The following is a 24,613-nucleotide window of genomic DNA, read 5'->3' as shown; positions in this document are numbered from 1 at the left end:
GGAACAAAATAATGATTAAACCGAGTTCCATTTCTCAAAAAAGTGCTACCAGTAATAACAGCTGACAGCCTTATTCTTCGGCCAATGGTCATATGTGAGAAAGCTTGCCAGCAGCTTCTCATGGGTCGGTGTTTTTTTTCCCGGGTTCTTCCTCTACCATTAATACTGGCCGCCATGTATAGTGTATCGTGTGCTGAAAAATGGCATTAAACCCTACAACAGCAACAGCAACAACAACAATAACAAAACCTCATTCATTCCATTAAAACACGACTATCAGTGAGATAGAGTTTGTTCATGAAAAATCATTTGTACCTATCTATCTCTACACCATCATTGGCAGACATTGAATCTTTCAATATCATTATGAAAAAACAGTTTAAATCTGTCTTAAATGGGCATCATATTACCTCTTTACATAACTGAATAGTTAACAATTTCAACAAGAAAGTGATGGTTTGAGAACACCAGTTATAAAACTATATCCCAAAACTACAATATGTTGATTTTACAACTTTTAATATAAGAGGCCATCCATTTAGTATGTATGCAGAGATAGGTAGCAACCTTGGCATATCAGATATTCAAACTCTTCCAAGATCTTGAAACATCTGAATTGCAATACTACCCAAACCATGGCCCCCAAGGTAACAACAAGCAAATGTTGATACATGAACACTAAAGCATTTATAAAAAACTTTAATGTGCATTTCAAGGCAACTAATATTGACCTGGATTATACATATTAAATCCTCCTCAAATTGTTTTTATTTCTTTCTTTGTTTAATGTCTTTTCTCAGCATATGGTTGGCTTATACATGGCAACCAGTATATCTAGTGAAAAAGAGAAACGAGAAAAATCCTGCAATGAACCTCAGACTCCCATGCTCGCCAAGCTGGAGACTCCAACCCATGTAGATAGGTGAGATGTAAGTGATCTGTATAAGACAGAGCTCATTGTCCCAATTAACTCTACATATATGCCATCATTCAACTTCACCAATATTCACTTTCAAATCTCAACATTAATTGGTTTGTTCATCTATGTGCATACAATTTGGTGTGTGTGTGTGTAATCAATTTGTAAATTGCATTAGCAGCAGAGGGGCCGAATCCCACAACTTTTAGAAGCCTCCAAACGCCGAAATAAACCCTTTATAAAAACGCGTTGACGCTTCATTGTAAACGCAATTGTCGCCGTTGTTGCTGCGTTTTTGTTGTCGTCGTCGTCGTCAGAAGGGGCGAATCCCACAACTTTTAGAAGCCTCCACATGCCGAAATGGAGGGCTCTAACCCTACACCATTGTAAACGTAATTGTCGCCGTTGTTGGTGCATGCTGTTGCCGTCGCCTCCTCTGCTGCTCTCTAGCTGAAAATTGTATCTAAACCAACTTGATACCGTGTTCGAGGATCATGTAAATTTATCGTTACAAACCCATATGGTTTTGCCTGAGCACGACTAAAGAAATGTTTAAACTTATTTATATCCATATCGCCGCTGCACCAAGTCTGATGTATATTTCGTAACCTGTGTGTGTCAACACCGTTGAACAGTGCAAGAATGTTACAGTTGTCCCTGATCACTTTCGGGATTTGTGTATATCGTTGAGTTACATAAATCACATCCACGTTTTTATGTCTGCCGCGTGAGAATATCCTGGCAGGATTTGATTGTTTGTCCAACATCACATCGTCGTACACGACTAAATTGTTAATTCTCAAATCAATATCATCGATACTTGGTGATTCATCAATACTAGTAATAAATTCAACAACATCATCACCGTCGTTTAGCGACTTTGCACGCTAGTTAAAATCTTTTAACACGCTGTAGCATCGCTGATTGTCCACAGATGGAGCTACCAAATACAACTTATCCCACTTCATCCACTTCATTATTAAATTAAGTAACAACTGCGTCTTACCACTCCCAGATGGGCCTATAATTATCATTCGAATTGAATTTGGTAGCACTGAGTTACGCTTAACTGGTTCTCGTTTCCTTGTAGCAGAAAAGTCAGTGATCTCCATTAGATATATTATAAAAGAATTTGGATTGATATTGTGTGAAATGTAGAGCACGTACCCCAACTGCAGACATAACAACCACTACAACAAAAAATAATCAACAAGCGCTTAGAGGCAAGTGTGAACGATGCGGCACAAAAAAGTTTAAATTTATTCCGTCAGGTGGAGCGCCGAAACCAAAGTCAGCGCCAAAACCAAAGCCAAGTAATAAAAAAAAGGAGGTGATATCGCAGCCAAGTTAGGAAAATTACCAGGAACTCCGTGGGCTAAATACCCAGGAGAAAAACATCTTCCAGGATATAATTACTGTGGTCCTGGAACCCGACTTGATATCAGACTTGATGACCAAGATCATGCCCAATCCAAGTGAGTATCCGATAAATGCTATTGATAGCGCATGTAATGTCCATGATGTAGCTTACCGAAGTAAAGATCTGCAACAGCGCCATCTCGCGGATGTAAAATTAATTCATGCGTTAAATGCCATCACTGATAAATCTCTCAAAGAAAGATTAACTAGTTGGTTAATAAAATCTGTAATGAAATCTAAGCTTGTATTAGGCACTGGTAATTAATTATAATGGAGTCGATTTATTATTCCCCAAGAGTATACTGGAGAGGTAGCGCAGCAATCGGCAAGCTCGCAAGTGCAGCAAAAGTCACACGTGATACTGCTAAGAATTGGTTATTCAAGCAGGCAATATGGCAAATTTACCAACCACTGCCTAAACAAATTCACTTTGCACATTTTGATTTTAGTGTGCCAAATGAAGTTCATCAAGCTGATATATTATTTCTGCCACATGATACCATTCGTCGCCGAACATACAAGTATGCGTTAACTGTAGTTGATGTTGCAAGTAGATACAAAGATGCGGAACCGTTAGCGACTAAAACAGCATCTGAGGTTGCTTCTGCGTTTGAACGAATTTATCAACGAGGACCTCTACGATTTTCACAGCTGCTACGAGTTGATCCTGGCAAAGAATTTCAAGATGCAGTATCATCACTGATGAAGCAACATAATGTCGCCATCAGGCGAGGACATACTGCAATTCATCGTGATCAGGCAATTGTTGAGCGATTTAATCGAACACTTGCTGAGCGGTTATTTGGATATCAATACGCGAAGGAATTCATTCAGGACAAGAGATCTCGTGAATGGGTCGCAAGATTACCAAGCGTAATAGCTGCGCTAAATAATGAAATAACTCGAACAACCAACATGAAACCTGCCATCGCGGTCACTAAAAAACATATACCTGTACAACGACGTGGGTTTTCAGCACGACCAATACTGGGTAGTGTCACTGTGAGATATTTATATGAACCAGATGAACTTGAAGGTGGTAAAAAAAGAGCGACTGATCCCATTTGCAGTATTACTACACATAAGATATCTAATATAACTAGATCTACTGGTAGACCAGCAATCTACAGGTTGGATTCGACTGCTCCTCAACGTGGATTCACACGTGAACAATTACAAGTAATTCCCGAGGACACACAATTACCACCCCGATCACTTAACTAGCACCACGACTTCGATTACACTCAAGACAGGTCAGCATCACATTTTGTCGTGTATGACCAAGATTGTTATCTTTTCTATCTACGGTGAATTGTTTTGGGTGTTTACTCAAATACTGCCACAACATTATACAATTACAGCTCGCACAGTGATTATTCTGCTGTTGTTTCAGTGTCATGATAAATTCAACATCAAGGTCGAAATTGCGATTATTTTTTTGGTCACTGTTTGCTACCGGCTAATTTTTATTATTATTATGTCGCTGTTGTTTTCATTATTAATTTCATCAGCCATTGACTCATCCAAGACAATTCTCCGCAGCTGAGATATTCTTCTGACTCTGGACACAGCCAAGTAAACTAAGTTTGACCACTCGATTTGATCATCAATGATCCAGACAGTTGTATCACTGATAGTCAGTCCTTGAGATAAATGTATCGTCATTGCGTATCCTAGCGTCCACGGGGATTTACTCATGCGCAGTGCATCTTTAGCAGCATCAATGTCAACTAGCACAATATCATTCAATACTAAATTCTGTTTCTCGGTCTGTCCTGGTATATCAACATCTATATTCTGTAACCGCGTATCAGCTGGTCTATAACACAGCGGCGTTGGCAGCATTGGGAATTTTTCTTGTTGTAATTGAAATAACTGCTGTTGAAGTGTGTCTCTGACTATCTTTCTACTTGCCACTATCAAATCGTCTGGTTTCCATGTTTTGTAAAAGTCACTCATTGAAGTTTCAGGAATCATTTCACGCATGATTTCACATTGAATTTTATTCGGTTGTAATCTGATTAATGTTTTAAATTCCTTCAGCGTTGCATCAAGTGCTCTATGATCATCAGACACTTCTTCATAATAATCAACAAAATCTTTTAACCATAAATGTGGAGATGGACCAACAAAAGGTGGTGGCTGACCGTGATCGCCGCACATTATCACAGCTGTATTTTTTGTTAGCAGCCAATCCAGGAACAATTTTAATATATCTAACGAAACTATGCATATCTCATCCCAGATTACTTTCTCTGGGATATATTTTGTTCCCATTCGATCTGGAGTCCACACACCACCGCTGTATTTAAAAAAGCCGTGATAAGTGCAAGAATTGACTCCTCGTTGTTTCATCTCCCTGGCAAGTCTGTGTGTTGGTGTTAGCACAACCATATCTGAATTTCGAAATAATTCAATCGCTCTAGTTGTCTTACCAGAACCACCCGGTCCGTTCAAATAAAAGGTTTTGTGTCTAGTGATTGGATCATTTACAGATGGTGCGTTCGACATTTCTGATAATTCTGATTTGCAATAATTATCTTTGATAGCAACATCAGCGGATTTACAATATCCATGTAACATTTCCTTTTTTATTCTCCACGAACTCCATGATTCATCAGTGCTTGTAAAACGAGCCAGTGATTTTGAATATCTTTTATTGATATAAAATGAATCCGTTGCAACTCTAACTGCAGTGTTGGGAAATCGATTTATCATTGATAGCAAATTTATAGAAACATAAGCTAGCATCGAAGATCTTAAATGTGTGTATTGAGGCGATTCTCCATTAATAAAACTTACAATTGTGCCTAACTTTTTCCCGTCAGACAAGAGCGCGTCCTCCCGATTACAAAATATATTTCTCGCAGTGGCATATGCAATTATAAAATTTTATTCAGTGTCATCGATAATCAATCGTGAGTGATGTAGTTTATGATCATATGCACCACCTTGAGTAAATTTACCGATTATTCTTCTCCTGAGATCTTTTGCTGTTGTTTCACTATTGCTGAGTTTAACCTTAAGAACTTTAGGAGCTTCTTTAATAATGACATCCATGGGAGTATTTGGACTCTCTCGTGCATATTCTTCAATGATTTCATCGAGACTGATACGCTACAGTGTTGGTAACCAAACTAAAGTCTGCGGTCGATATGATATAATTGCTTCACTGACAGTCAACGATACCAGTATTCGGTTGTCAAGCATATATCGCAATAACACTATTGGTGCCCAACGCTTTTCACTAAAGTGTCTGCCAAACCAAACATAACAGCACGGATGAAGTTTTTCATCAAATTCAAATGATGTCACACGAGCAAATCCTGCCAGGGAAAAATCTGGTAAAGGACCATTTATAGCAACTCGTGTCATCGAGTTCGTGGGATGTCCAAATCTTTTAAAGTATTCGTTACACTCGCCCATCCCGAGAAAGCTTCCCGGATAGTACGCAATCATATCCACGGATATCATCTTGTTGTGGTCATACTTGGTATTCCACAAACTGCCGTGTCCATACTCAACACAACTCAACTGTATATCCTCGAGAAGCTCACTTCGGGTTGGCCTCCACAAATTTCTTTCTCTGGCGGTGTGAGTGGCAACATTTGGAACTGTAAAACAATTAGTCAATAACTGCTCAGTGTTTTCTGAATTTTCTCTGCGAGTTTTTTCATTTGTTGTTGCAGAGATTCTGTCCGGTTTAATTCGCCGCTGGGTCTTACAAATTGATCATACTCACCATCTTCGGAACTTTTAAACAACCACATCGACACAGGGTCGTTTTTGCTTATTTGTTTAATAAAATCAAATATGTTTCCCGAATAATATTTCACAACACGATCCCGCGGAAATATTGTAACTGCGTTAGTCCAAGCGTGAGCGTTATGATCAATGATATTTATTGGAGCTCCGTATCGATTATATTTCGATTTGTATAATACTTCTTCTGTTATCGTTGTTATGGTTATGGGAAATCTTAATGCTTTTTCTAGCTTGGCAACATCGTTTATTGATGCTCCTGTGTCCTTGACTTGCTCAGCCCATGCTGCTAACGTCTTAGATCAGTTAGAACGTTTCCGCGCATTGCATTTTTAAAATGTTCCATTACTCGCTCGGCTACACAATTCAGCCTTGACAATCTCATTGGGGTGATTTTATTGATTTTTGTTTTTTTTTATCGGATAGATTCCATAAATGACTGCGGTCACAGGATACGCTCGAGCGTAATATAGTTTATCAATCCCAGTCAGCATTCCTGGTTTGGAATCTTTACTTAACAGAATGGTTTTTCCATTAGCAAGGACAGGGTCATTTTTGTCACGGATAATCCACTTATCGGAATCTGCTTGCATAATAAATTTTATTCTGAAAAAATATTTCTGATTATCAGAGATAATTAATAATTGTTTTTGCTCGTGCATCATTCATTGTAGCATCAATGACTTCGTCAACACTGACTCTGTCAATGTCGCGTATAATTTTAAATGTGGACCATACGTGAGATGCACCGTCATTACGAAATTCTTTTTTTGGCATTCATGATAATACCAAACAGATCAGTCAGGGCCCATCTCCGCGATTCAGGGGTTAGTCTGTCAAGATCGAATCTGGAAGCTTTCCCAGTGCCAATGGCAGATAATCTTTCAAACTCCTCCATATTAAGACAAACATTTAAATAAGAAATATTATATACAATGAATAAATGCAAGTGGCTTCAAGTTGGATCCATAATTCCTTGTAATAAATCCCACAGAAAAGAATTCTGCGGGAACCATTCCCAAAGCGTCCGATGGGGAAGTTTTGGACCAATACCGTGTCTGCGATGTGGTGTTGGGGTCAGGGGTAAAACACAGTTATGTGCAAATTGCGAAGGAAAGAGATACCGTGATCTTATAACAAAAAAAAATAATGATGTTGCGCTAAAATGTGAGCGCGATTATATAACTAAGTTTTCAGACAAATTATAAATTAGACAGATACATTATTATATAAATGAGCCAAGAATTTGTTCCACATCCTATCATTAAGAATTACGAAGCGAATCGTATGGGAATAGTTAGGCACTGTATATTGAAAAAACCAGTTGGTGCTGTTAGCAATGCTGGTTATCTTAGATTTACTGTTGGAAAGAAACATTATCACAATCACAGGTTCGTGTTCGAGTGTTTCTTTGGAGAGATCAAAGACGATCTTGTAGTTGATCATATTAACAAAAACAAACTTGATAATTCTCTTCAAAATTTACAGGCCATCACACAACGCCAAAATTCTGCATGTGGGAATGCTGGGGTGGGGGGAGAGAAAGTCTAGGGCAGTTGTATCCATAAACTTAGATACGAATGAAGAAATAATATTTCAATCGATGAACATTTTGATATTTGTGGGGCTTCAGTACGTAAAGTCGCAGAAAAAATATACAAATCCGCCATCTCAAAAAATATAATAAAAAATTGTTTTTCATTATTGTTAGGAATCCTGAAGTTGTAAATGGGAGATAACTCCGTTAAGCATATCTCATGCAATTAGTTCCTTCCCTTTGCGCAACACTCTTGCATTAGAGCAGTATACACACTACGTCAGTCTATAACACTTCCGCGTTTACGAGTACAGGTAACACGATCTCTAATTACTTCCCCTTTGACTTTCTCAAAACCTGTCAGCACGGGCGGGTGTACAATAAATAATATTTTTTTTCACAGATAAAATCCTTATTTTATTACATTTGTTCGGTTTTATGGTTCATCTGTATTTTTTCTGCGATTATATTTAAGAAAACAAGTACAAAAAACCGAGTGAGCTATTTTTGAACTTCCAAGTATCAGTTGGTTTATATACTATAGCGTTCGAATTATGTACGGGGTTTTGAAACCCAACAAAGTTGCACAACTTTCCGCGTTATCACCCTGACGGGGTGACATTTTGCACTCTGTGGGATTGATTTTGGGGAGGGTGTGCAACTTTGTTGAGCATACAGTATAACCCCATATCTGTCTGTGCCGTCCTTAGTTACTATACTATATCCTACTGTAAATACTATATCCTACTTTAAATACGTGTAAATACTATGCCCTACTGCAAGCTTGCTAAGCTGCGGTGGCACTTTAGAAGCTTTACAAATGTAAATATTATGTATAATAGTGTAAATACTATATGTTGTACTGTCCTACTGTAAGCTTGCTAAGATGCGGTGGCACTTTAGAAGCTTTACAAATATAAATACATGTAAATACTATGTCCTACTGTAAGCTTGCTAAGATGCGGTGCCATTTTAGAAGCTTTACAAATGTAAATACTATATGTTGTACTGTCCCTATATGAACCTGCTAGCATATCATTTGGGTAAGCTAGAGGCTCAACATGGAGAATGTCTCGTCTTTCGCAAACACACCCTCTGGGCTCTCTAGAGTGTTATTTGACAGGTTAGGGGCTCAAATGCGGGTTGTGTTTCCGCTCCTGAGTTTGGTAGCCTATCATTTGATAAGCTAGAGACTCAAGGAAGATGTGGTGTCCATTTTTTTTCTTTTAAATATATAATATTATATATATGAATTACGAAAATATGAATGATGTGATTGTTGCTATTAAAAAATTAGAAGAGCGCGGATTTAATATATCACTAAATCCTGAAAAAATTATGTCTGATTTTGAATCACTACATGAAGCTAAATGCACAGGGCGTTATATTCTTCCTGCTCAGTATCGATTTATAAAAAGAATTCAGAACAATTTGTATAAATCGCTGGCTACAGTAGAAGAAGCACAAATAAATGAATTTGTTTCATTGTCTCGTGTAATTGAAAAGATTAGGTTGGAATTAGCTCAAGAGTATGAAACAAAAAAGATAATAAATACTCGTGTGAGAAGATTAAAGGATTGTATGTCCGCTGACGAAGTCAAGGAAGAAAATATCTCACCTTGATTTACTTAGAAGTCAAGTACTTAGAAATTGAAAGTTAAAAAAAAAAAAACCACTTTTTTTTACTTGCATCAGTCCGAGTTAGATAATATTTCCCTTAGTCGGTGGGGTTTAATGCAGGAGTGTGTATAATTGAGAATTTGATCTCTGTCGCATACAATTGAAATAATATGCCCGCATCTGAGACTATCTAATTGTTGCTGTGTTAGTAAGAAGTCTTCGTCTCCGTATTCGTCAATAATAAATTTAACGTTAATTTCTTCTTGTGCAAATGCAGCCCTAACTGCTTGCTCGAGCGCTTGTTTGTCATACACAAAAACATCTATGTGGTGGTACATATTCATAAATCTAATCTAAGATCTAAATACGCATATATATTCTAAAATTTGATGTATACCGCAATGCGCGATCACAATATGATCTTTTTTTAGTTGCTGTAGTTGCGTATCAGTCATTATAAAATTGTCGTTGCCGTATTCATCAATAATTATTTTTTCCGGGGTAACTTTTCCGGTACTGACAGCTTCATCAAGAAGTTCTTTGTTATGAATGAAACATTTTACGCGGTGGTACATTATATAATACTTGCTTGATTAATTGTGAAATCGTAAATGATTTTCGGTCTTACAGTAAAAATATATTTGTTTTTGCTTCTTACTAAATTCACATGATTTTTACTAGTAAATTACCTTTCCAAATTGAGAAATTGGTCGATTTCTGTGATTTTTACTAGTAAATTACCTTTCCAAATTGAGAAATTGGTCGATTTCTGTGATTTTTACTAGTAATTACCCTATAAATTTCAGTGAATTTGTCAACGTTGCAGAAAATATAAAATAAAATTAATTTTTCACTGAAAAATCCCTAGGACTTTGCTAGCAGATTAATATGTAGTGTTTCACCTCGAAAATCAAGAAGATGGCCACGCTGGTCTGTCAGCACGAAATTTATTCTGGTCAGCCACAGATTATGACATCGTAGATAGACCGAATTGATCGGCTCTTGCACGATTAGAAATCCAGGTGGTACATCTTTCGGAGTAAACGAATAGAGAATAAATCCATGCTGGGCTTGATCTGATACTGTCGTGTCCGTGCTGTAACTGCCATCAATGACATCACACACGACTGACCGCGACCACTTCGGTGATGTTTACGATGCCCGGTGATACATGTCTGCCATCGGTGATTTGACTGTTATTGTGTCTGAGGATAGCTGGTGCTGACAGAGTCCGCACGTGCCTGGCAAGAATATCATCGAAGGACTCATTGATGAGGTCAGTGACGGATTTTCTTAACGCGGGCACGTTATATCCGGGAAATTTATAATCTGGCAGCGTGGCCGTTGTCAGTGAGTAATCGGTCATAAATTTTTGCTTAAAGTAAAGGTCGCCACTAGTGTAATTGATTGTTTCCTCGATTACTCACTGGTTAATATATTCCATGTCGGCTGCAAGTTGATTTAATATTTCTACACTCCTGATGATTTCGCTGCGTGAACTTTGTAAATCAAAAAGGTGTTCTTGGAAGAGCTGCCGTAGATGCTCTAGTTGTTGTTTATGTAACTCATTAATCCATCCAAAGTAGTAAATAATACTACTTAGGGCAAGAGGAAAAGAGCCGCCTTCTCGGTCATAAATAAATGACCACTGAGGCTCACCCCCACAGTAAATCATATAAATACCCAATGCTGCACTTTTTATATTATCCAAATGCTGTTGATGTGCTGTGATAATTCCGTGATATGATTGTTTGTCAGTGACATAGTCAGACTTTTTAGGCGTTGGTGGTATTGGTGGCGTCGGTGGAGCAACTTCAGGCCATCCTAACACTGTTCTGATTGAACTCTGATATATATCCACGGCGTAGTCTGTGGTGTTTATTTCAATGGCAGAAGACAGCGTTGGCTCATGAACAGTTATTGCTATTTTGGATTCCTTTGTTGTGATAGTTTTTATTCGACGTTGTAATTCCTCATTCATTTCTTCGATTTGATAAGACCCGGTTGGTAACCCAATGATGTTCCAGTCTGGTGTGCCATCGGGTTTATTTTTATATGCAAACACAAGCGAATTATTTGCTGGTAATCCACCAAACGATTTTGATCTGATATTGGGCCAACTGTGATATATTCGCAATTGTGCTAACGCGATCTCGCTTACTGGAATCGCAGTTGGAAAATTAATACTAAATTATGGTTGGGTTGAGGTTACTGTGATTAAAGAAGTTCGCGCTGGGCTTGTATTTGCGACTATCTGTTGAAGTAATTCCGTCATTATTTATCTGCTGTCATTTCAAATCAAAGTACTTTATACGCTGAGTGTAGTCTTCACACATCTTTGCCATTTGTGCGAATTCGGAATCTGATATTTTTATATCGTCAAGACTGGATGATATCAACGACGACAATTTTGAGTAGGTGCTTGTGGCCGCGTTGTTTAATTTTTCATACTCGTGCAATTTTGTTAGCGCACACGAGGATATTTATTTCGCGATAATATTAGCAACTCCTGTAATTGTTGTTGATGTTGAAACTGTAATTGTGACCGCGATTGCAGTTGTCACTGGTGTTAGCGCTGATAATAATACTCCCGTAGATGCAACTATCGCGGACACTGAATACACTATTGTGTCTAACATGGTTACACGTCGCTTGCATTTTTTTTACCTTTGCTGTGTATTCGTTGATGGTATTTTTTAACTCTGATTGCCATTCGCGTACTTGATATCTGCATTGTTGTGCATCCAGTGTATTCGTTGATGCTGCCATTGTTGACTTCATTAATGCCATTTTATTATTTTACGCAGTAATCAACTGAGGCGTTTCAGCTACAAATTCCAAACACCACCAGTAAGATGTTACAGTTAATTTCTTGTTGGCGGATTCCAGTATAGTTTCTTCGGTTCCCTTGTTTAATACGAGTGGAGTACCAAAGAAATTATCTGCGGCCTCATAAGTTTTTTGAAAGTTTTTACGAAGTTTTGTAAACGCGTCTACGTGCTTGTCATACGCGTCCCGCAACGTGGATAATTTACCGTCAATGGCGTCAACATATTGTTTGTTTGCGGCATCTTCCGGGGATGTTGGATCTCTTAACATGGTTATTTTGTTTCCGTTCATGCTGAGTTCACCTGTCATTGTACCACCGGTCTTTTTTACTGCAACTTTCTGCATATCAGCTCGCAACGCCGCGATTGGTATCAGCAAATCTCTGATTTTTCCGCTGTCAGTGAACACAGGGATGTTACCTGGAGTAGCTCCAATGACCCTACGAATTATTTCATGCCATTTGATATCACTGGTTTTTAGTTTTCCATGTCGGTCCTGAAAAATAACAACCTCATCTGGGTCTATCCCGGTCAGACTTAAAAGATTATTGATTTCATCTTTGGTCGCATATTTTGATAAATCCACGTCGGTGCGCTTTACTTTTCTGTTGAGAGATCCTCCGTAGATATCAACCATTAATTGATAGGAAACTGTTTAAATCGACCCGTGGTATACTCGTGCACAACTTTGTGAGGTGGTTTGGTTGACGCTGATATCGCATCAAGAACATTCAATACTTCACGGCCACATATCGAAGGATCGGTCAGTGTTTGTGTTGGCAGTGTTCAGTACCAAACTTTCGTCGTTGTCTTTGACAGGGGGATGTTTTTTGTGTATTCGAGAAATTCAACTGGCGGCGCTAACCCATATGAATCAAAATAGATAATTCCACGTAGATCGATCGCGTAAGCAACCCAGTGAGTTCCTGGACCATCGCTGTTATCAAGATTAATAATTCCGGTTTCTGGATTATTCGGTTGTCGTGGTAGTTGATCTCTCATAAAGACGCCTCTGAAATTTTTTATATTTAATTGTTTAACAGCATCAAGCAAATCAAAATTGGACATCGGAGTGGGTTTCAGAACCGTTTTGGGTACCATGATGGTGGAGTTCCTGGAAGTCTTAGCCCACGTCCCATTTTTTTGGTATCCTTTCCCTGTGGCTTTCTTTAGTGCCATTCCAGCAGCGGTTCCAACAGCTCCTAACGCGGCGGCTTTAGCAACAGCTGGGGCAGCAGCAGCTATCAGTGCTGGTATTGCTGCGAGAAGAGGAAATATACCACCGGTTTTAATCGTGTCCTTGACAGCTTTTGGAGCAAAATCAAGTCGAACTCCAGTTTTTGCTTGTTTTGCTTTATTGAAATGATTAAGTTGCGTTTTAGTCAGCGATAGCTTGTTTGGACCACCAGTAGTCTGATAATTTTTTAGTGTTATCGTTGCCCCACATTTGCTCGCGTTTTTCGATTGTAATTTCTTAGCCTGACCAGGAGTCAGAGTGACATTAACGTGACTGTATGACATTTTATTTAATACTAGACTGATCTAATTGTTACATATTTTCTACTGGTGCATCAACAAATTTCATTCGGCCGCCAGCACCTTCAAGTAACATTGTTTTATCAGAAAGTATAACAGCGATTGTTCTGTAATTAGCTATAGCTCCTGGGTCGCTATTCACGGTAGCCCGAAAGTGTATATCAATGACAGACTGTCTAGTTAAATCAAGATGCTCTAGTGAAAAGTAACAGACTGGATAATGAGATATAAATTCCAATTGTGATATTTGCAAACCAGTATTGATATTTAGATCACGTGCTAGATATTTCGCCAATCGTTGAGATACACGTGCAACATGATTATTATCAAAATTTAACAGTATGTTCTCAGACGGTTCTTGATGTCCATTTATTCACAGAGAAATGTCAGTGATACGAAGTTGATCAAATATCATATGCGAACGTGTTTGATCACCTACTTGTACAGCATCTTGAAGAGCAATAAAAATATGTTGCGGCGCGGAAACCCCCTGCTGTGATGCTATATGCCATGTAAATAAGCTGTTATTGGTACTTTGAATACTATCTGTGGTTCTTGTAAGCCACGATAACAACACTTTACCACCCTGATCCATAAAAGAAAGCAGTCACTGTTCTTCAGTAATTGCAGGATTCATTACCGGCATCCACAGTGATAGTTTTGTTATTTCTACCTTACCAGCGTCACCTAGAGGTCGCCATAAAGCATCATTATCGTTATTTTTTCTAACAAGCACGACCGTATGTTTTGCTCCAAAAATTACCTTTCTGACATCTCTGCAAAATCCAAAGATGTGCGACAGCGGAATCACACAAGAAAAATTTCTACGATTACCTTTCAACATTTGTCTACGTGCAGCAAAACCTAAATTAAATTCTGTATTAGCACCATGAACCACCGGCGACACATCAGCGTCAGCGGTATTGGCATTATTTCTTGGTTGTCTAATAATAAACTGATCACTGTTAGGAAAATTAGAAGTGTCCTTGGCAAACATCATTGATGGACCAGCTGATCTTGTATAATCATCAGAATATCTTGCTAGACCAATTATTGTTGTAGCAACATCGACATCCTTCTGAATCGATTCAATATTTTTTCCATCAATCATGTAGATAGCACTATCAAACAAGGCCATAATTCCGTTATTGACTAAACCGATTTTAACCGCATCCCTGTATACTGTATCATCTGTTTTTATAATTTCACCTTCTACTTCAATAAATGCTTCAGTGGGCAAGAAATATCTACTTGTATCCTGAACCTGTAATTCAATTCGTCCTCGTTTATTTGGTTCTCTTGCGTCATAAGAATAATACTGATAATCACGCACTGATTCATTTTTAGGGACTGGCTCGTCTATGTCGAATGCTGTGTCGGATTCCCGTTTAAACATTTTATTATAGACGTTATCGTCTAAAATGAAGACCACTTCCCGCCACCAAACTTGTGTTTATTTGTTCAGGATTTATCAGCGCTGCCAGTTTTTGATTTGTGGCTTCGTTTATTACTTTACTAACATTTGTAGGCATGTCTGCAGTGGCTGGTAATTTTACTGGTGGTGAACCCCTTTGAGGTTTGCATATTAATCGTGCTAGTCTGTCCTTGATTGCCAGGAATGCTTTACCAGCAGCGCTACCAACAGCGCCAGTAGCTTTATCCCTGATAACATCCATAGCTTTCATTGATAATTGTTTTGCGATTGGTATTGCTTTAGGTGACATCCCCGCGAATAAACCCCGAACAATATCGCTGAATCCGAGTCTGTACGTCATTCTGTATACGGGTACTCGTGAGTTTACAACCCTGACCATAACTGGTCTACGATAAGAATTGTGTACGATCATTTCATTTAATTGTTGTTTCTCTAATCGCTGTCGACAAGCTCATCAATAAGTTCTCGGTAGATGCTAGTATCCATGATACCACCTTGAAATAATCGCTGACAGATATCAGCTGCTTCATTAATTATTTCTGGTGAGTTATTTCCAGCTCGCTTTCCTCCTATGAGAACTTCTAACCATGATACATCATTGATGATATTATCAGGACAAGTAATTCCCAAACCACTGCCAGTTGCTCCTTCTTCTGTTGTGCTTTTCTTAGATAAGGATCTTGCTTTTTTAAGAAACTCCACTTTTCTAAGTTCCGGCGAAGAAGACCGTTGTTGTTCTATCTGTTGCAGAGGTGGAGGAAGTTGATATGAAGATTCCTGCTGGAGTTCTAGTTGTCCTATTCTCTCTTTATAAAGTCTTTTTACTTCTTCATCAATAATTCTGTAATTTAAATCATCTCTGGCCTGTTTTTTGTTTTTATATATGCGATATATCCACTTAATAAGATTGTCGTCGGTTACTCCTTAAAAACTGGATTTTAAGATATTAGGTTTATCAAATATACTAATTAATATTTTTTCAGGTAATTCTTTTCTTTTAGTATTTCTAATATCTTCAACAAAATTCTTTTTAAATTTTGCAATCAGTCCAATATTTTCCTTTATTGGTTTAGACGCGAGTTCAGTATGAATTTGTTCAATGCCTTCAAGTATTTCTTCACCGGGTTGAGCTGCAGCTATATCAGTTGGAAGATCTTGTAAAAGTTTTGTATTTTTAGTTCTTCTAGCAATTTTTTCAGTCTGCTCGGCGGTTTGTTTTAGCACTGGAAGAATACCCTTTATTCGTTCCTCTTCCTCCTTAATATCATCCTTACAATCTCCCAGTAAAGCTCTTTCAGTAACCACTGCAGCTTTTTCAGTAGCTGTCGTAACAGGTCTAAATAATTGTTCTGCACCTGTCGAAAATTCAACTTGTGCGTCTTGCCGCGCTTGTAATATTTGTCTTACAGAATCTCTCACAGGAAGACATTTTTTTTATTGCCTCTAGTCGCTCTCGAACTAATCTAACGGAATGTGCTTCTCCAATGTTGGCCATTATTGTTAACTTAAACTTTTAATTCATAGCAGCAGAGGGGGCGACGTCAACGGCACGCAGCAACAACGGCGACAATTACGTTTACAACGGCGTAGGGTTAGAGCCCTCCATATCGGCATTTGGAGGCTTCCAAAAGTTGTGGGATACGCCCCTTCTGACTACGATGACAACAACAAAAACGCAGCAACAACGGCGACAATTGCATTTACAATGACGCGTCAACGCATTTATAAGGGTTTATTTCGGCATTTGGAGGCTTCTAAAAGTTGTGGGATTCAGCCCCTCTGCTGCTGCATTTTGTATGCCTGGTTCCCACGTTTTTCTAAAGATAAATTTCCAGGTCATTTCCAAGGTTTTTCCAGGTTGAAATTACATTTTTCAAGGTTCACATATGACCATTACTGAATGGAACTAAAGAACATTTTAGATTATAAAACATGCATTTTTTAAATCTAAAGATGTTTCTCTTTCAAGACTCTCCCAAAACATCAAAGTCAGAAAAGATGATCATGCACAAAACCACAAAATGTATCACATCAAATAAGTTTGATTATATTCCTATAAATTAGCAAGTAAAGTCATTACAATGTACAGAAGAATTTTTTTAATTATTTTGCTGCATTATGTTGCTAAGTGAGAAAAACATAATGAACATAAATAATGTTTTGTTTCCTTTCAAACCTTTAATTCTAATGAATTCTATAGCAATATATTTATATACATTTCATAGAAAGTAACATTTCCTATTAAGTATATAAAAAAAAAATGCAAATAATTAGAATCTTGACTTGTAATGAAAAGAATTTAACCCTGAATTCATCTGTGCCAATAAAATCCCAAACAAAATTTTTCAAACAACCTAATCTCTTTAAGATGATCTGTTTGAAAATCCATCATTTGTAAAACATTTTCAAAAGGGTTTATTTAAATTTTGACAACAGACCTTCAAAATTAAATACTGTTGTATAAACAAAGACTGAATTTTATGAAGATACAACTTGTAATTTGTTAAACCAGTCCCCAAACATGTATTGATACAGGAGTTTGTATCGTTTTTTAATATATACAGTGCTGTAAGGCATTTATGTGCACCTAAGGTTTCCGTATCCAATACTGAAGTAAAACGCATGCCGAATTCGACCGACTGACGAAAATAAAATACTGTAATGCTTACCATTTGAAAAGAGGCAATTGTCACCACAATATTCTGTTCAAAATAATATTAATTTTGGACCCATGGGATACCACCACCGTGTTTTCATGACTCGCGATATGTTGGCCAATTCTGCGCACAGCTTTGAAATGATGTAATGTTTATCCATCGGGCTACAGAAATGAAATGCATTACTATGGACTGTTTCTGTCAGCAATTCAGTAATCTGATCAGGTTTATAGCTAGTTTTACAAAATGCAACATAACAATGCCAATAAATGGCAAGCGATATTAAGCTAACTAAACCGATCTTGTAAAAAATGAGTAAAATTGAATATTTTATATTTTTTAAAAATGAGCTATTATGTGGAAGAGAAACAACAATGAATAGGGTGTAATGTGTTTATGTCTTGTTTATGTGGAAAAATACTAAAGAATTTAGAAACAGACTATTACTTATTCAGTAATATAACAAAGGAGTGCAAGCATGACCACAACCCTCCGCTCGATTCGACTGTTCCCATGCGTCTTTTATCACTTCAGAATCGCAAGGAGGCTGAAAAACTACAGATATACATTCAAAAGACGTGATATACCAAAGTATAACTCTCCAATCCGGCGAATTAACCTTTATTTTCACCATTATTTTCTCAGAAATGGGGAGTATTATAATTGTTATGTCGTTAATCATCAGTCAGACAAGATGAAACTACGGCATAGATGAAACCTGACCCAGTACTCGCCATTTGTATTACTAGTCACAGGACTTCACAAATCTCAAATGAGGACATCGGATGTCCAAATTTCATGTGATATCAACAACAAACTCATTTATAATGTTGTTGTACAGAAATTCAATTATATTAAATGAAAGTTAGATACCTTTTGCAAAAGCCAGCAATCTGGCCAGTCTGATTTATCAAGCAGAGATCACATGTGAACATGGTGGTCACGTGATACAACAATACTCCAAATGTTGTTCTCGGAATATATAATTATGGAGAATTTTGTGTTCTTTTCTTTTTTATATTATTATAACTAGTATATGATTTTCAATTTACAAGTATTTTTTTCTCTCTCTACGACATTTGAAAAGGTGGGTTGTTAGATATGTGTACAGTACTCATGCGACTAGCAATGCATATCGCGAGCACCAGGTCACATTTAATCAACGATGTAGTTTTACCTTGTATTTCAGGAGATTAAAGACATAACGATGTTACAACACACAATTTCTGAGTAAATATGTAATTTTCATATCGATTTCATGCATGTATCACTTGATCTAGCAACGTTTAAAGTTTGCTAGGCCATCCGTCTAAGCTTTGTCACCATCATATTGGCCTCTTGTGATGCTAGATTGGTTTTCATACCTTCCATGTAAGGAAAGATATGGATATCAAGCTGACTTTGAAATTAAAAGTCTACTAGATGAATCTCTAATCCACTGGGCATCTGGATTGACTCGGCATATCTTTTATTGCAAGCAACCAAATAATCCATAGCGCACCCTCCAAATATTCTGGTTAGAACTCGACAAATTTAACTCACGATCTGTTTAGTTACAACTCAATTACGTGATTATTTCTCGTGTCAAGTGGTGGCAGAAAATTCCAGGGCTTTTCCTGGACATTCATCAATATTTGCTAAATTCCAGGACTTTTCATGGTCGGAAAAAAAAATGATCATTTTTCCTGACTTCCTGGTAATGTAGGGACCCTGTGTATGGGTTAGATCCAAAACAAATTTGATAAAGAGGCTTGCGTGACAATTTCTGTATGCATTCAGCTCAAAACCAATTAGATGAAGTGAATTTTGGAATGGAGGTGAAATGCAAAATGTCAAGTAACACCAATAGACCCTACAACTGGTCATTTTAAGAAATATGCATATTTTTGCATTTCAGTTGCATGTATCTGCATTTCAGCTATCATCTTGTCATTTTACAGTCTTGGAAATGCATTCACTCATTTAGTTTTGCGAACCTAGGTATAACAGTATATATACAGGGTGCTAATTAGCTAAATGCAAAAGCTTAACTGAAATCCGTAAACTGTGAAATGTTGGCCAAAGTGTCCTTTTGTGGCAAGGGTGAAGTACTAATAGAGGGACATTCAATCATCCAATTTGATGATTTCAGCATAAACAGAGCACGAGATATAAAACAAGATTATGAAAGCCAATAAAGCAAGAAATATAGGTCATTCTGACCTACTTCTGTGACAAGGTTGTAATAAATGTCAATATTCATCTCTCAAACAACCTTTATGACTCTAGCAGTAACATTACATGTATGTGGTACCAACAGAGATGCTTGCATGAACAAAGAGCAAGAAATGCTTTTAAAGCATTACATTTAACCAAAGTCAGAAGTATGAAATAAAGGTTGTAAAGGTCAGATCAACAATGCATGCTAAAACCAAAAGTTGACTGCCAAATAGGGGGATTACCACAGCGATGCCCTCACCTTTGATTGACCAGGACTTGAAAGATTCCAATCAGCAACATATGTATCTGATGAAGAAAGTTCCCTTAATATTTAAAAATACTATATAGACAAGAATTCTGATCAAATTTTTCTGCATATTAAGGCTTGCCAAGATTTAAAAAGCTCGTTTTTGTTACAACATGGAGACTCAGGTGAAGAAATTCACACATCATAGCAAGCTTGGGTATACAGTACACCTACCTACATCTTTGATGAAACAGTATCCCCACCCCCTTAAAAAATAAAAAATACTTGAGACACCAGACCAACAAGAATGCATGATCTAAAACAGGTGTTGGCAACCTATGGCCAGTGTGCCAATGGTACATGGTAAGAATTGTAACTTTGTAATGTATAGACTAAAAAAAGATAAATAAAAGGGACAAATACAACTTGACATGAAGCACCCCGCACAACTGTTCTAAAAGTCTGATGTCTGATGTAGAACCAAATTTCAACATCTTCATAGAATTATCAAAATTGTCATCAATTTGTGATTTTGGAAGATTCAGTTTTGAACTTTTGCAAATTTAACATTTGGTGGCACAATTTAACTTACTAAATGTTAAAATTTCTCGATTCCAAAGTTGGCCATGAAAATAAAAACAATTTAAAACCATGTGGACATATGTTCCTTATAGACTCCAAGCTTTCTTTGTACACTGAACGTTAGCTGCAACAGGCAGCATCTGCACGAAGATGCTTAATGTTTTATTGCTACATGGGGAACAAGTTAAATAGCCCCACCCATTTGTTTTTATTTAAAGAAAAGCAAGGTACTTGGAAAGAATATTCTTAAATGGTTCATTATACAGCACAAATGGCTATAAATAAATAAAAAATTCAAAGCTTTAGAAATTTAAGGTTCCAATATATTTTCTCCATACAGCTATCATTACATGACCCATAGACAAATATTAAAAAAAATCAATGTAGTTTCATTTTGGAGGGGTGCGGGTGTGAGTGTTTCAATTACTTTTAATTTTGTGATACTGACTGGTCACTGACACAGAGTAAGATCCCACACACCACACCATCCTGGGATTGAGGATAACTGGATCCCATACAGTTCTGGAATTGTGGAGACGTAGAGGCAGTAGGATCTCGTTTCCTCCCCTTGCAAGCCTGCAGACTCAGCAAGTCCCAAACCTCAATGGACCCAAGAAGGCTGAATGAACAACTGTTCATAAGTGTGATCTGAGTACATGCCATACAGGTGGGTGAGTGTCCCATTGGAATTTAATACCCCCACATTCACACTGTCATGACACAGGTGGCACATAAGGCTTTGGTATGGCAGCAACAATGTGGATGGTCTACAGCCCTATGTGTGTTAATATACCACAGAATACACTCCCATGTATTAGCCTCTATATTCCTCTGCCACGTCTCTTTGGGCTGATCCCTCTTTCATCTCAATTTGAAGTCCAACAGAAGGCTGATTTTGGCTGTATATACAGTGACATTTGGCATACATGAACCAGCCAGTACCATCTTTTCTTCACAATCTGGTCAAAGAAATGACAAACTTAAAAATATTCCATATAATGACTTGTTAAAAAAACATGAAAAGGAATACAACTGCAAACTAAAAATGGCAGCAAATACTTGCCATATGAACAGAGAAAAAGCTTCATTACGAAAAGAGTTTTTGTCCAGTCCTTTCTAACATGCCAATTTCATCAGAGACAGTGGTACTGAAATTTCTGCTTCTTCAGTTAGAAGCAAAAGACATTTTGGTAGTCCTCACAAAATATCAGCTGAACTATGCAGTCATCATCAGAAGCAGAAAAATGTCAAATACATCTTGGATGGATACTTCACACATGATACACCATCTATAGGACATGCATCTGATTTCTTAGCTCATACAGAAACTTTGTTAACATCTGAACACGTACGCTAGATGAAAATGTCAAGTCGGCAGAATTCTTTTTCTCATTTAAAAGATTTTAGGGAGGAAAAAAGAAACAAATTTTTTTTAGTCACCTTGTAGTCCAATGTCAGACCCCCGATTTCATTCTGACCACCTTGTCAGCACAGGCTCCAGGTTTAAAACCTGAACAGCTTATTGCTGGATGTTCCTTGCTAGATATTTGTTGTTGACGAACAACCTGAGCTGAAAAATAAAGGACGTACATTAAAATCGTTAGGCTTACAAGGACCTTTCACTGACAGTGCAGACCTGCCAAAGTAACAAGACTGCAGTAAGGCAAATTTTTTGGGAAGGGTGAAACAAAATATCATATACAGCTATTGTCAAGTTGGAAAATGTGCATTTGAAAAGTTCAAAAGCTATATTTGGGACTGATGCAGCTATGGTAAATGTTTGTAAATTACACAATGACATTAATTACCTCCAATTGTGAGAAATTACTGAATGTAGGTAATATTTAGAACTTAATAAATATTTTCTTTTATCAGCAGGTGTCCTTTGATATAAGACAGGTTTGAATGTATTTATATGCATAAAAGACGTAGTCATCCCTCCAGTCCTCAGATAAAGTTACGGGCTTGAATGTGATATCATTATGACATCATCTGGCACAAAGCTTATCATCACAGGACTTTGGCCAAGTATCTCTACAGCTGTGCAAGATATGAAAAGTATGATTTGTCCAAATCATCTATCTTTTCATGTTGGACATAAAACCCATGTAAAAATAAAAAAACTGTCAAGACGTTGGTTGATCCCGTTCAACATTGTTTTTTTTGTTGTGCTCAAATGTGAACTCTATAATTCTTAGTTTATTTTTTCCAGGCCTCTACATTTTGCCAGTGTCCTAAAAACTATGTGCATGTAATGTTGGGCACTGAAAAATAGACAAAAACAAAGTAGAAAGCCACAATGACAGAATTTCACTGTAAACATCTGCATGTTGCAGAATAATTGGTGTTGGCATCTAAATGATTCATCCCAGCATGAACGAAAATCCATCAAGGGGGTTTAGGATATGTAAACAACTTTAATAACTTGAACCAAAACCTATTTTTTCTTTCTTTCTGCAAAGACTAACTTAAGAGTAAATCCCAATGGGGGCTGGATCATCCTAAGTATGAAGAAAATCCATCATGTGGTTAAGGAAATATAAACCTGAGATGTTTATTAGTCTTGAATATAGTCCAACATAAATAGCCCATTAATTATTTTACCAACAGTCATTTCAACTTGAATCTATTTCTCACTCCCTTTTCAAGTGATCTGATATCTGCACCAATATCTAAAACTGTTTTGGAAATTATTTTCTTAAACATCAGAAAAGCTTTTCTTTACAGCCAATTTCTTTAAGATACAACACATACAAGTGACAAATATGCTTCTCACTAGTTGAAACCAGTAAAAGCCACAATTTCACTGTTTACATGCAACAGTCAAAACATTGGTTCGTCAACAATGCAATCCTAGTGTTTATACATCTAATGAAAAACTGAATGCAGATAACAACAGTATTTGTCCAGATGCTGAAAATTCTGGACACCTGGCAAAATATCTCCAGGTCAGAAATCTGAAAACTTGATTGCAAAAATATATACTTGGTTCATGTTTCATTTCAATATCATCACGAATTCAAATGTTACTCCAGCACATGGACTGGAATCTCCAATTTATAAGATACGGTCTCGATGTGATGTACAAATGGGTCACAGGAAACAGGTAACATTTTCTTGTGATGCGACCATCAAAACGGGAACAAGTAGTTGTTATGGTATGCAATGTACACCTCAAACACGATCAAATTTACTTAAAATAATTAGATTACACAAATTATATTTTGGATTAGAATACAAGTCAAAGAATTGCACTTTCCTTTGCCATGACTGTGGCCATGAGGCATGGACAGTGGCTTTGGTATATGATGCCATCTAGCCACGAGATACAATGGACACTTGTTTTATGAAACTCTCACCAAAGGAAAAAAGTTGTGAAAAGGACATGCAGAGACATAATTACAATATGCTCAAATTAGGATCCGCATATAAAAAACAAGTTTGTTAAATTTCAGTCAAATCTAGAGGTAGAACAATTCATGTACACCATACTAATATATATACACACACACACACACTGGTGTATTTGCATTATCTGGATTGCAGATATTTAAACATAAAACTTGATGCTTTGGATTTATTATGATACTGAACACTTGAATTGTGCATGTGAAACCTTTGGCCTAAGAACTGGTTGTATCCAGTTATATTTCGATCACAAGATGTGCCTTAAAAATCACTAACGGAACTGTGCTTTGGAATAAGCTAAGTTCTCCACATTAAGCCACTGAGAATACCTGGCTGTTAAAACTTGTATGACACAGCTAAAACCAAATTTAATTATCAATTTTAAATGAGCTCTAATGATCTTAATTTTAACCCAAATTTATGGATTTAGGCCAAAACAGGTTTAAAGGTGAAATTGGGAGAGG

The 24,613-nt window shown here is 37.2% G+C and overlaps 1 long non-coding RNA gene and 2 other non-coding genes across 6 annotated transcripts in view; all 3 read right to left on the bottom strand.

Annotated features, from left to right (window-relative positions):
- LOC149771543 (uncharacterized) overlaps positions 1–24,613 on the bottom strand; it is a 61,043-nt gene that overhangs the window by 682 nt on the left and 35,748 nt on the right. For 2 of the 4 annotated variants that reach the window (XR_016418223.1, XR_016418225.1), the window contains exons 7-8: positions 22,182–22,311; positions 21,190–21,700 (exon numbers count right to left, since the gene is read on the bottom strand). This is a non-coding gene — a long non-coding RNA (uncharacterized LOC149771543). Of the gene's footprint in view, positions 1–21,168; positions 21,701–22,181; positions 22,312–24,613 lie in introns of all 4 variants that reach the window. The other 2 variants (XR_016418224.1, XR_016418226.1) reach the window with 2 other exon arrangements.
- On the bottom strand, positions 20,297–20,370 carry LOC149771549 (small nucleolar RNA SNORD36). The gene has a single exon (XR_016418241.1). It is a non-coding gene; the product is annotated as a small nucleolar RNA SNORD36 (small nucleolar RNA).
- LOC149771548 (small nucleolar RNA snR60/Z15/Z230/Z193/J17) lies at positions 21,899–21,981 on the bottom strand. Its single transcript, XR_016418264.1, has one exon. It is a non-coding gene; the product is annotated as a small nucleolar RNA snR60/Z15/Z230/Z193/J17 (small nucleolar RNA).

The sequence above is a fragment of the Sinohyriopsis cumingii genome, unplaced genomic scaffold (assembly GCF_028554795.1).
Source record: "Sinohyriopsis cumingii isolate HCF-2022 unplaced genomic scaffold, ASM2855479v2 utg001779l, whole genome shotgun sequence".
Classification (NCBI taxonomy): domain Eukaryota; kingdom Metazoa; phylum Mollusca; class Bivalvia; order Unionida; family Unionidae; genus Sinohyriopsis; species Sinohyriopsis cumingii.
The sequence above is the reverse complement of the archived record's forward strand: the minus strand, read 5'-3'. Positions and strand labels throughout refer to the sequence as shown.